The sequence below is a fragment of the Scylla paramamosain genome, chromosome 28 (assembly GCF_035594125.1).
Source record: "Scylla paramamosain isolate STU-SP2022 chromosome 28, ASM3559412v1, whole genome shotgun sequence".
In the NCBI taxonomy this organism is placed as follows: domain Eukaryota; kingdom Metazoa; phylum Arthropoda; class Malacostraca; order Decapoda; family Portunidae; genus Scylla; species Scylla paramamosain.
The window spans coordinates 19,893,232-19,906,694 of record NC_087178.1 but is presented as its reverse complement, the minus strand read 5'-3'; positions in this window follow the sequence as shown (position 1 = coordinate 19,906,694).

The window sequence follows — 13,463 nt, the reverse complement described above, 5'->3', positions numbered from 1 at the left end:
CTTACAGTTCCTTTCCAATTTTTTGTGTTTACTTTCTTGCCTCCTCCTTCCTTCTTCCCGTCCTCCTTCCGTCAGCCACAGTCAGGAGAGATGTTCCTCACTTGCCTCCGACGCGCTAATTGAAACCGTTAATGAGAAAAGTTATTTTTACCCCGCCAATGTTTATTGACTCGCGAGTCTGGAACAGAAACACTAGCGAACATGATTAATTTCCAGGCGAGTTTTCAGGCGGGCATGTGAGGCGAGAGGGAGAGAATTTTATGCAAAGGACGGGTGTAGTGTGCGTGCGAAAATCAATTATTTACATGCAGGGAAAATGATCGTTTAATGATATTTTCAATTATGGAAGTTTTTTTTTTTTTTTTTTTTTTGCAGCTTTACTATTGCCAAAGAGAATTGAAAGTTATGGAGATCAGAGGAAATCTTTATACCTTATTTTCATCAGTGACTCTCAAAATCACGCGTACTGATCGATAATGAATGTTCAGATAACTTAATGTGTGTGCGTTACCATACGCTGTAAGTAACAAATAATTCTTTATATAAATATCTATTAGACACACACAATACACATAACAATTACAATAACAAATGAACAAAACCATTTCACATGCATCATTATTGCGTTTAGTGACAAAGCTGCACAGGTATACGTCCCTCGCGTCGCTCCAGGGAAAACAAGAAGCAAACCTGTTGAAAAGCCTCACTTCACATGAAATCAAGCGGGGAACAATGATTCGCACCATGAGCACAGCACAACAAATGGCGCGTGACAGCTGATCACGCCACAATAACCGGCTGCCCTCAATGTATCTCTAATTAATGATAATCGAAACCCTTGTCTCACTCATGTGTTATTGCTTTACTGGCGCAGTAAACAGTATGCAAATGGGTTTATTATGAAGGTTACAGAGTCCTCGCAGGTAGGAATATATAAGCGGAGTGGGAGAATCACTCAAAACCTAAGCCCCTTACGACTCGCTTCACAAATCTCACAAAAATACTATAGGGAGATGAGTCACTGTTACCTTGGCAGTGCGCAGCTCACAGACAAGCGTTTCAGTAACTTGCCAATATCCACGATGCCCAACATCAATAGTAGCAGCAAACCACCACCACCACCACCACCACTACCACGACAACAATATCAACAGAAATAACAGCAACAGCATCATCATCCAAAAATAACAACAATAACAATAACGATAGATAGACAGAAAGACAGCTTGAGAGAGAGAGAGAGAGAGAGAGAGAGAGAGAGAGAGAGAGAGAGAGAGAGAGAGAGAGAGAGAGAGAGAGAGAGACAGAGAGAGAGAGAGAGAGAGAGAGAGAGAGAACATTGCTTTCCTTACGGACTGGCCACTGAATGAGCACCTGAGGCAGTTTGGAAAAGGTAAATTGTTCCAACCCTGATGTCGCAGTCAGCTGTGTGTCCGCAGAGGGTCTTCACCCACTCCAGACTTTAAGGGCCTGACATTGAGATTACTAACGCGAAAGCAAAACTCAGCGAATAACCCTCGGCTCTACTGATCAGCATTTCAAAATCTTGCCTTGGAGACATCACAATACTGCAGACTCCTTCGTCAAGAGAGCTTGCAGCTTCCCAGTCGAGGAAACTCGTGGAATACCTAAACTCGTTAAGAGGTGGAGAGGGTGCAAGATGGTCGTGAGATTGCTTTCATGAGTATTAAATGGATAACGTGAACGAATTTCTTATCTGTATGAATGTCACAACTGCTGCATCCAAGAAATTAAAAGAAAAGAGCTCCTTGCCTTTGATTAGTATCACTACACAGTCCATATACACGCTAGCCATTCTATAAATACCCGGTCAAGACCTAGGTCACAGGACAGGGTTTCCCGCACTATGAAGCAAATCATAAACTTCTATACAGAGAAATATTTTTGCAAGTGAAGTGACCGGACACTTATTTCCTTTAGTGGCGCTCCCTGGAACAGATGAAAAAAAAGGAAGACAACAATAACAGGCAGCAGACATGAGGGTATTATTGGCAGGTTTGTGCTTAAGACGTATGTATGAGTAGATAGTTTTTTTTTCTAGAAATGTGTACCATTTATTCAAGATCATAAAAGGCATTTTTTTTTTTGTAAGATTGTGAGTGGAGCGGAAAATGTTTTCTTAACAATCTGATATTAAAGATGAACGGAATATTTTTAAATCCCTGAGAAGCGTGGGTGGAAAATGTCTCGACAAAACGTGACGCATGATATTGTCATCTTTAGAAATAAACAGAACTCGCCTCATGGTGCTGCAGGTGGCTAAAAATAAATGAATAAATAAAAGGCTTTAAAAAATCATGCTTTTCGCTTACATTTTTTTTTTATAATTTCTCCAAAGTATATACATTTATAAATACTGTAATCAGTGTGATGATGTTCTGGAGAAGCAGAACTCTCTTATGCGACATTACTATGGATGACAAAAACAAAAAATCGTGAATAGTCTGCTCAGATCTCCGTGGGCAGTCTAGGAAGAAAAACACTAGCAAATTTTAACGCCTCAATTCACACCAAGCCTCGGGATAATGCAGAAATTAATAACATATCTAAAAATCTATGGAATATGAAAAAAAAAAAAAAGTGACACTGCGAACCACCGATGAGGGAAAACACGGGATGCGGTGAAAGAGCTGCTAACAAGTTTACCACAGTTAATGAGGCATCGTGGGACGCAAACGATCTTAATTTAAAATGATGGAGAAGCGCAGAATCGATGTGTCCTGTCTTCATATCAGAGAGAGAGAGAGAGAGAGAGAGAGAGAGAGAGAGAGAGAGAGAGAGAGAGAGAGAGAGAGAGAGAGAGAGAGAGAGAGAGAGAGCGGTAATACAACGCTGCATAAAGAGGAACATTTTAGAAGATATATTGCGCGGGGTGTCCAAATATAATAATGAAGTAAGACTGACGTTGACGTGAATAATATCTATTACTGGGACTAATTTATTGTTCGTGATGAGGTGATGAACCTGTCCAGGCCCACATCGCATGGCAGCCGAGGGTGATGACCGTGGTGATAGTGGTGAGGATGGTGGTGATGGTGATGAGGGTGGTAATGATGATGATGAGGGTGTAAATGATGATGATGACAGTGGTAATGATGATGATGATGATGATGATGATGATGATGAAGGTGGTAATGATAATGATAACGACGATGATGGGAATGATGATGATAACTGCTCCATTATTTCATCGCTGCATCTACACCTACGCATTTATAAGACAACTGAGAACAAATAGTATCAAATATGAATTACTAAGGAAAGAAATAAACCTCACAATCCGGATACACAAATTAAATAATCTAAAAAGTTGATTGAAACAAAAGTTGAAAAAAAAGAATTTTCAGAAAACTTAATTTGGTTCTTTTGAATTCTTTTCCAGGTGTATTTTGAAATATCTTACTCAAAAAAAGATTCATGTTGCATTTTTAACATACGACCCACACACACACACACACACACACACACACACACACACACACACACACACACACACACACACACAGTCAGGGTACGACTCAAAGTGCTCTTGACGTAGGCGCTCCTAAAAAAAGAAAAAAAAAAAAAAGAAAAAAGAAACTAAAAAACAAACAAACAAATGAAAAGGAAAAAAAAATATGGACAAACACAGTATAAAAATGAAACAAAGACAAAAAAAAAGAATAAATAAAACCCCCACTTGCACACTCCACGATACGGTAATCCACGGGCACCAGACTTGGCTTCCTTGACAATCGCCGGAGCCACAGCGGAATCAAGGAAGAGAGGGATGCTGGAGTAAAAGAATGAGAAAACCAAGAAAAGAAGAATAAGTAATAGAAAGCAAAATCACCATGAGAGAGAGAGAAATGAAGGAAGGAGGCGTAAGAGACGAAAAGAGAAGATGACAATGTAGAAGGTGACTGAGGCGAAAGGAGGAAGGATAAATATGTGATCAAGGAGAGGAAAGGGACAGGTTGAAATATAGAAAAGGGAATCAAAGCGTCATAAGAGGAAGAGAATCAGTGAAAGGAGAAGATGGAAGACAAGCAATGGAAGGCACGTGAGGTACGGGACGAGGAACGGAAGAGGGTAAAAGACGAGGAGACTGCAAGATATGGAAGACAGAAGTGTAAAAAGAACTCGAAGACAGGAGGAGTAAGAGACAGAGAGAGAGACAGAGACAGAGACAGAGAGAGAGAGAGAGAGAGAGAGAGAGAGAGAGAGAGAGAGAGAGAGAGAGAGAGAGAGAGAGAGAGAGAGAGAGAGATGGGAAGCCGTCTACCTCTCCCCCGCCCCAAAACCAGGAGGGATATCGTAAGCTGAGGAGCCTCACAATGAGATCTAAGTCAGGGGGACCAAACAGTCATCGCACGAGGGGATAAGGTATAGTCGTTAGGAGATGTGTATGTGTTCCTCCCTAAGACGCTTCATTGCTGTCTCATGGCGGAGTCCTTGGTTGGTATGCGGTCAAGGGGATTCATACTCGGGCTTAATCTCTCTTGGCAGTGCTCGCTACGGCCTCCCATCTCCGCTGCCATCCCACGCCCCTCTCCCGTGCAGTAAATCGGGTTCGGAGAAACAGGTCAGTGTAAAGACGAGGGCAGGCCAGAGCAGGGGGCGATAAAGTAGTTTTGGTCACCTTTACCAGTTGCCTCATTTTCCTTTACCGACACGTGCACACACACACACACACACACACACACACACACACACATAAAAGATAAAGATAATCCCCCCAAAAATAATTATCACGTCTTCGGTCTGAAAATAAACGTAAAATGGATATCACTGAAGGATATATATGTAGTATGAAGCAGGTTTCACTTGAAGATAAGACCGCACTGGTGTCTGAAAGCATCGCATACATATTTGCTTCTGTAGACACAAAACACGCACAACTAGTAAAATGGAAAACATCAGTGATGTAAAAAAAAAGAAACAAAGGAGGAAAGTTGCCTCACTGGGAAAATCATTGACAGATGCACGACGCGGCAGACTTGGGGCTGTCGGTACAAACGTGCGGCACCTTCATACTGGGAGGCATTTCACCCTCGGAAAAAAAGTGCGTGAATCGACAAAACTTCTACCCGACATCAAGGACGCGAAAAACACAGACAATAACCACTATAATCTTAAAGCTGCGATCTTAGAAAGCCAAGGCGAATGACTTTTTTTTTTTTTTTAAGGAAGTAAAACTCTGGCCAAGGACAACTAAAAATTACGTAAAGAAGGGCCACTGAATTAAGTTGCCAGTCTAAAGGGGACAGAACGAAAGCAAATCCAGGATTACATGGAAAAGTGCCTTGAAACCTCCCTGCTTAAAGAGTATCAGTCATGAGCAGGAGGCTGGGAGTTACAGGGTTTAAAAGGGATGAGAGATTGAGAATGATGCGTTATTCTTGCAATAAGGAAGTGGACAGAATAGGGGTGAGAAAAAGGAGAAAGTCTTGTGCAGGGAGGCCACGGAACAGGAGACATGCAGGTAGCAAGATCTTAAGAACGGATAACTTAAAGATAACGATAGAAGATAGCAAGCAATGCAACCCTCTGGCGAAGAGAGAGAGAAGCTGAAAACAGTCTGAGAAGAGACAGAAGAGTGTGTACTACGAAAAATATCACGACTTAAAGCAATACAAAAGGTTTCCTCTATATTGAAGAATACCCCAACCACTTGCGTGGTGTTTCCTAGGAGTGGTTGGTTTCATTTGCAGAAGAGCGTCTGTGGTGGAAACCAAGCGTCGCAAACAATACTGAACAAGAGAAAAGACTGCATCCATTTTCAAGAGGGGGAAAATGCTCAAACAAAAAAAGCAAGCAGGTAAAGACACACAAAAAAGAAAACAAATAAGCAATTAGATACAGATGAACAGATGGACAGGCAGACAGACAAAAAGAAACAGCGGGCACGCCGACAAACGGACAGAGTTTGTACACCGAGGCGAGTGAACTAAGTAAGCACTCTGCGGTCTTTGTCAGTTACTTTGAGGATGCTCTAGTCTCCCTCGCTACACTACACACACACACACACACACACACACACACGAGTATCACTTCAAAGTAGAGATGCGTCGCTGTTACTTACCGTTTCCAATAACCCTAGATCTCTTCACTGAGTTTCTGCTGCCAGTAGGGAAAGCTAAGACTTCCAGTGAGAAAATGAAAAGAGCGTAAATACTCTTAAGACTCTCAATGAGATCAAAGGTGACGGCAAGTGTTGGAATGAAGCAAGAGGGCACTCGAGCTTACACACACACACACACACACACGCATTACTTTCTTTCCTTTTCCTCATTTTCCTTTTCCCAGATTTTAGACGCAAAGTCGTGTAATGAAATAAAAATGCTTGGTGTTCTCTACATTTGTATCTTTCAGTTCAGCATATCAATAATTGCAAAGGAGTTTCACGTCAAGAACTTTCGATTGACTGGGCATGAGGGAGTCAGTCTGGCGGACCTAAATTCGAGGGTTTCAGCGACTCATTGAACCAATGGCTTCAGTCTTCACAGGTGGTCCTTCTTTGATCTCTGAGCGCAACACGGCAAAGATAGAAAAAAAAAAAAAAAGTACGTAATTGTAAAATGAAAAGGCTTAGAGTCTATTTACTTCCCCGAGAGACTAAAGTGACTTATATTTTCGAATAGCAGACTCGCTTCCTTAGTTTTAAAGTATGATTGAAATGAATCGAGAATTTCATGAAATGATTATTACAGATATGAAGAAAACATACGAAATGAAATTCACAAGGCTGGGGAAATACAAATAAAAACCAGATGAAAACAAAAATAGCAAAATAGTAAGAAAAAATGACAAAATTCTTCTCGTTCTTCAAAATATATACTCATCGTCATGCAGTTAGCCCAAACAAAACGGGACTGGGATCCTTTAGGTCTTTCTTTTCGTATTTTCGTTACCTTAGCCACAGCCTCTCTTACATAAAAAAAATAAAAAATAAAATAAATAAATAAATAAATAAAAATAGATAAATAAATAAAATAAATAAACAAAATAAATAAAAAAATGCCTTGAGCCGAATACCTGAATGTCATACAGAGAAAGAAGACGCAATTACCGGATAGAGGAGGCCGATATATCATGCAGGTGTGGGGTAGACAGCCTCACGCGGCTCATTAGCGTGACAGCAGGATAAGTTGCCCACAACACTCAATTTCACACTACAGTAGATACCAGTACATGCAGCTACAAATCTCTCTTTCTCTCTCTCTCTCTCTCTCTCTCTCTCTCTCTCTCTCTCTCTCTCTCTCTCTCTCTCTCTCTCTCTCTCTCTACCTGTCATATCAGCAAAGTGAGTCTGAGCCAGATACCTCCTCCGTGAAATTATCATTATAACGGATATGAACGTGCAATGTAAACACGCGAAACATTATTTCATCGGCGTTTTTCTTTCTTTACATTTATTTTTAGTTTTCATTATCTATTTATTTCTTTTTTTTTTTTGTTCATTTCTTACCCTTCTCCATTTTCTGTTGTTCATAAAGTCTTCCTTTGTCTACTTCTTTTATATACTCTACTTCTCTTCACACTCAACTCTATCATGTAAAATTCATCACTTTTTTTTTCTTTCCTCTCAGTACCGACAAGTCTGCTCCTCTTCTCATCGCCACTCAATTAACACACCTGCTCTCCTCCTTCCTCCTCCACACCTGAGAACCGAAGCTATGCCTCTCCACACGTGCACTGCGTTCTTGTGAGCCAAGTGGATAAGTCTAATGCTTCATCAAATAGTCGAGGCTTCATTTGCTGCCCTCTTGGCCTCATAGATCTCGGGGATTTTCATTTAAGTGACGGGCAATACATATAAAATGCGAGAGAAATGTGGTAATGCATTATTATTATTATTATTATTATTATTATTATTATTATTATTATTATTATTATTATTATTATCATTATTATTATTATTATTATTATTATTATTATTATTATTGCTCTTAGTACTAAAACCACTACCACTATTACTACCACTACCACCACTACTACTACTACTACTACTACTACTACTACTACTACCACTATGTACGATACTACTTCTTCCGCTACTACTATCACAATTACAGCAACGGATAACGGTAGTAAATGTTGTAATAATTATTTTGCACAAACTAATCAGGCGGAGACCACGAGAGGCACAAGTACAGTCTGCAATGCAAAGCAATTCATTATTGACACACTTTCCTGTTTCATTCAAGTTTATTTTCAGGTAAATGCAAGGAATGTTAATTAGCTCTGTCCTTTCGTTCTGCCCATATTGAAGTAAATTGCATTGGGATCTCATCTCTATTTTTATTAACTAATTCCATGGTTATTTATTTGGTGGTGTAAGTCTCGTGGTATTGAAATTGTATGCACTGGTATTTCTGTATCGTTCTGTGCTGCGGTACATGTATATGAAGTGACCAGCAAAGAACTACGTATTGAAGTTTTGTCTTGGTTTGTATTGCTTTATGCAGTGATATTGAAGTGCCGTGTTTCATTAATTATAGTGGCAGAATTTTGTTGTGTCTTATATAGCTGTAGAATTTGATGTAGTGGTGGTTATGTAGTACTTGCTCTAAGTAGTTGTAGGATTTTATGTAGTGATATTTATGTATCGCTTTATGTAGGGGATGAGCTTTATGTGGTGGTAGGATTTTATGTACTGGTAATTCTATGTGTTGCTTTATGTAGTGGTAGAATTTAATGTGGTAGTAGGGTCTCAAAATGTGGCACTTGCTTTATGTAGAGGAAGAGTTTTACGTAAAGACATTGCAGTGGACTCAGTGGGTCACCTTCCCCTTTTGTTGCCCCGTTCACGCTCCGAAGCAGAACGTTAAGCAGGTTCTTCCTCCTCCCCTGGAAAGTTTAATCTATCTGAAAGCACTGAAACGACTCCAGTAATCTTAGTATTTGTTTTTCTGGGACTACTGCAGTTGGGAAAAAAGAAGAAAGTTAAAATGTAATGTGCATGGAATGTGGAATGTTGTATTTTTGTGCGTTTCCTTCCGGGTTCATTAACAAAGGTCTTGTGTGTGCAAAGGACAGCCCCTTAATTACTAATTGCACAAAACAATGAGCTAAAAAAGGAAAAAGGAAGGAAAGAAGAAAGAAAACCTGGGAAATGTTTTTTTACGCATCAGATTTTCTTACTCTCACTTGTATCAGATTCCTTCATTTATTACCATTTGCAAGATTCATATTTCCGTTAGAGGAAGGGAAATGTTATTGATATGAGGTCGTGTTTGGAATGGACAGCGAGCTTTAAAAGAGGTGTCGGCAAAAACAACTACAGTATGGCTCATCGACACAGCCTTTCGCATGAGAAGATTCTGATAAAATACACATAAAAAAAAAAAGAATGTCCATTTTTTTATTCACATGTTCGAGCCGTTACTATATTTTTTTTGAGGCAAAATGTTAAATGAAATAATTTCGAAATATTCTCCGTCGAAAAATATGTGTTGGCTGACGCGATGGGGGGAAAAAAAAGTTCATGTTTAGAAACACTATGTAAAAAAAAAAAAAAGATCTGTAGTATCAACGACTAAAAATAATAATGGTATCACTAACAATAATAATAACAATAATAATAATAATAATAATAATAATAATAATAATAATAATAATAATAATAATAATAATAATAGTAATAATAATAAGTAATGATAGTCATGGGAGGAAGAAAACAACACGAACATAAAAAAAGACAAAAAAAAAAAAAAAAATGAATAAAAGAATGTACAGTAACAGTCATGACAGTCCCCGCATCGTCAGGCCTTTTCTACACTCTTTCTTTCCAGGTAGTGGCGGAGTGGGCGGGGGTGACGAGCGGCTGCAGGGACGTACTGAGTGTGTGGCGTCACTTCACAGACTAACTGAATGTGATGCCTTTCTGTTGCCATGTACTGCTGGGTGGGTGCCATCATTAATACTGCTCTGTTTACCTTCAAGTTTACTTATTTGCCTCTACTCTTGTCATTTTTAATTGATTGCGTTGATCACAGAGAGTATGACTTTCCGTAATGAATTGTGATTCATCTCTCCGAGCATATTAAACAAGTAGAGATGAGTAGCATATTTATGGCGAGCTTCTCCGACCCTGTGTTTCCTGTCGTCGGTTCGTTTTATCCATCCACATATAGGCACGTGTGTAAGTGTATGGGAATGTATGAGAGTAAGTTGACTGTCACCAAACATTTTGTTTGAATAAGCTACTTTTTTTTTTTTTTATCACAGCAACAGTTTCATTTTAACCTGAATATCACATGAACATTGTAATAAACTTACTATCGCTTTGATCTGGTATTGAATATGTTGAAAATCATCCCTAGTTACTCATCTTCTATATATCTTTATTCGCTGCTCTGACAAACAACCGGAGACTCCATGATGCTTAGAAATTGTCATTTGTAGTGAATGGTTTGATATTCTTCTTTGTTTAGGTATTGAATATGTTGAAAAACATCCCTAGCTACTCATCGCCTATATATCTTTATTGACTACTCTGACAAACACCCGAAGACTGCAAGCAGTTTAGAAATTGTCATTTATAGTGGATGGTTTGATATTCTTCCTCACAGACCTCCACTCAGTCCTCTAGCTACAAAAAACCTCCCTTCTCTATTAAAGCTGAACAAACTTTCCTTGCTCTAGGTTCAACTTTCTAGGGTTATCCTTCCCCATAAATTGAACCTGAATATTTTACACCTCAGTCTCTCTAAACCTCACTTTGCATAATAATATTCGTCAGAACACTGCGCACTTCCTAGACTAGTGATACATACTTAAAGTACTCTCTCTCTCTCTCTCTCTCTCTCTCTCTCTCTCTCTCTCTCTCTCTCTCTCTCTCTCTCTCTCTCTCTCTCTCGCTTCGTCACCAAACACGGAAGTACGAAGGTCAAACAAATTACTAATTACCAAAAGCATAACACGTGTACCAAATTTCCGAAACAAAGACGTAATAATTTATTTGTCATATTTACTCTCGTGCTGATTTACGAGATCTTGCATAATGAGCCTTTTTTTTTCCATGCGTGTGTTAGGACCAATTTTTCACTGTTAATAGCTATGTAATGCTTGATGGCATGGCTTACGGGTGAATGACGCCGAGTATAATGTGTAATTACAGAGCATAACACGTAATGAGATCGAATCATCACAAATTTGATCCCGAGACATGACCACGTTGATTTGCCATCTAACCTTATGAGTACGAGAGAATTATGGGTAACACTTAGCCGTTTTTGACATGACCTTTGCTTCACATGTCCAAACGGCACGAAGGAAGCAAAAAAGACATATGTATCAAGTATATGAATTGAGGAAACGCTAACATGAAGCAAAACTCATCGTTCATTACTCAATAACTCCTGATTCTTTTATCCCTGTGAATTATGCATCATGATCCGTGTGTCAGTAAATGTGATTAATGGTTTCCAGCTTCAAGCGTTATGCAGGACAATGCTGATTTAATGACGATTTCCTATTGTCATCAAACCTAAATCCAGGTTTACATCACGTGACTGCGCTGGTCACGGCCACGAGGGAGGGGAGCAAACACCAGGCCTAGAGGTGCTAATTGCCTCGCTTCCACGCAAAAATATGATTAACAGTGTTGCAGACAGTTCACTCAGCCTAAAATTTTCGTTTGACTTTTCTGTTTGACTGTCAGTTTGTTTGTTTGGTTGTTGATCTGTTTTTGTGACAGACTATAAAGCACGCAGGTGTGTCGGCGGCCCGCGGTGATTGAGATTCATGTTCAGTGATGGCGTGAATTTGTGGGAGGAGAGGAAAGTTTTTACACACACACAGACACACACACACACAATATATATATATATATATATATATATATATATATATATATATATATATATATATATATATATATATATATATATATATATATATATATATATATATATATATATATATATTCCAGGGGTGAAGAGCAGCATCGAGCTTTCTTGCCACTTCATTTTATAACCGCGATACTACGCTCCAAAAAATACGTTGCTTCATTTACATGCAAAATAGCTGGAAGTATTCTGGTCAGGCTGGAGGACAAACAAGGCTTTGTTTGGTCACAATATTGGGGAGCAGTTACCGGCCGCTGCTTGTGCAAGGAAGGCTTCCGCATGTCGCCCGCCGCCCACTATAGCCCTCGTTTGCCTCCCATCCCCCCACCTTTCTCTCTCTCTCTCTCTCTCTCTCTCTCTCTCTCTCTCTCTCTCTCTCTCTCTCTCTCTTCATGCCAGAGTAACGAGCGTAAAAGAAAAATCTGGTAAACAGTTTAGCGTCACTATAAGATTCATCTTTTTTCACCAAAGAAAGAAAAACTCTAGCAGCAAGGAAAAATAATCACGAATATTAAAACAATTAAATAACAGACATAAAGGTTGTGCAAAAATTTACAACAAAAAAATTTGAATACATGAATAAAACAATGAGAAAAATATTCTATTGGCTGAAGAACGAAATATACTTTTGACATGAAAAGACGATCAAGTTTGGTAAGAGCTTCATTCCATGATAAAAGAGAACGCGAGAAAAGATAAAAGAAAGAATGGCAATAAGGTTCTCAGTGGAAGGGAATGGAACGGAAAATACATGATAATACTGCTCGGCAGTAGGCAATACTGAATACGGAAGACGGTGAGGAGATAACAACACGAATGTGAGAGAGAGAGAGAGAGAGAGAGAGAGAGAGAGAGAGAGAGAGAGAGAGAGAGAGAGAGAGAGAGAGAGAGAGAGAGAGAGAGATAAAACGGTGACAACAAAGTTTAAAGCCAATCATGGGACTGGAACCATTCCTTTACGAACGAACACACTCTCAAAATTATAAAAAAAAAAAGAAAGACAAAGAAAAAAAAACCCTACAACTATCCAGCAAACCAATACAACAGAAGAAAATCTGAAATTAAATAGGACTGGAATAAAAAAAAGAAAAAAACTAAAACAAAAACACTTCGAGGGAAAAAAAAAATTCATAAACACCTTTCCCCTGACAAACATATCGAATTGCATACTTGGGCCGGCAATGGAGCAGCGGTAGTGGGCGGGAGGCGTGAAGCATGACCCGCGGTGTTTATTGCGTCACCAGGCGAGGGAATGAAGTGATGGAGAGCAGGGAGGGTGGACGTGGCCAGTGAGGCGGTCGTAGGTAGAGCGAAAGCGGATATGGGCAAGGAAAACCAGGAGTATATACTTTCTCTCTCTCTCTCTCTCTCTCTCTCTCTCTCTCTCTCTCTCTCTCTCTCTCTCTCTCTCTTGTTTTCCGCCGACTGATGTGTTTGCTGTTGTTAGTGTTTCCGGGAAAGGATTTACACAGCCTCTATTTCTTTACAAGTGCGATTTGCGAGAGTGGGTTTTATTCATTCATATTATTCAAACACACACACACACACACACACACGCGATATATATATATATATATATATATATATATATATATATATATATATATA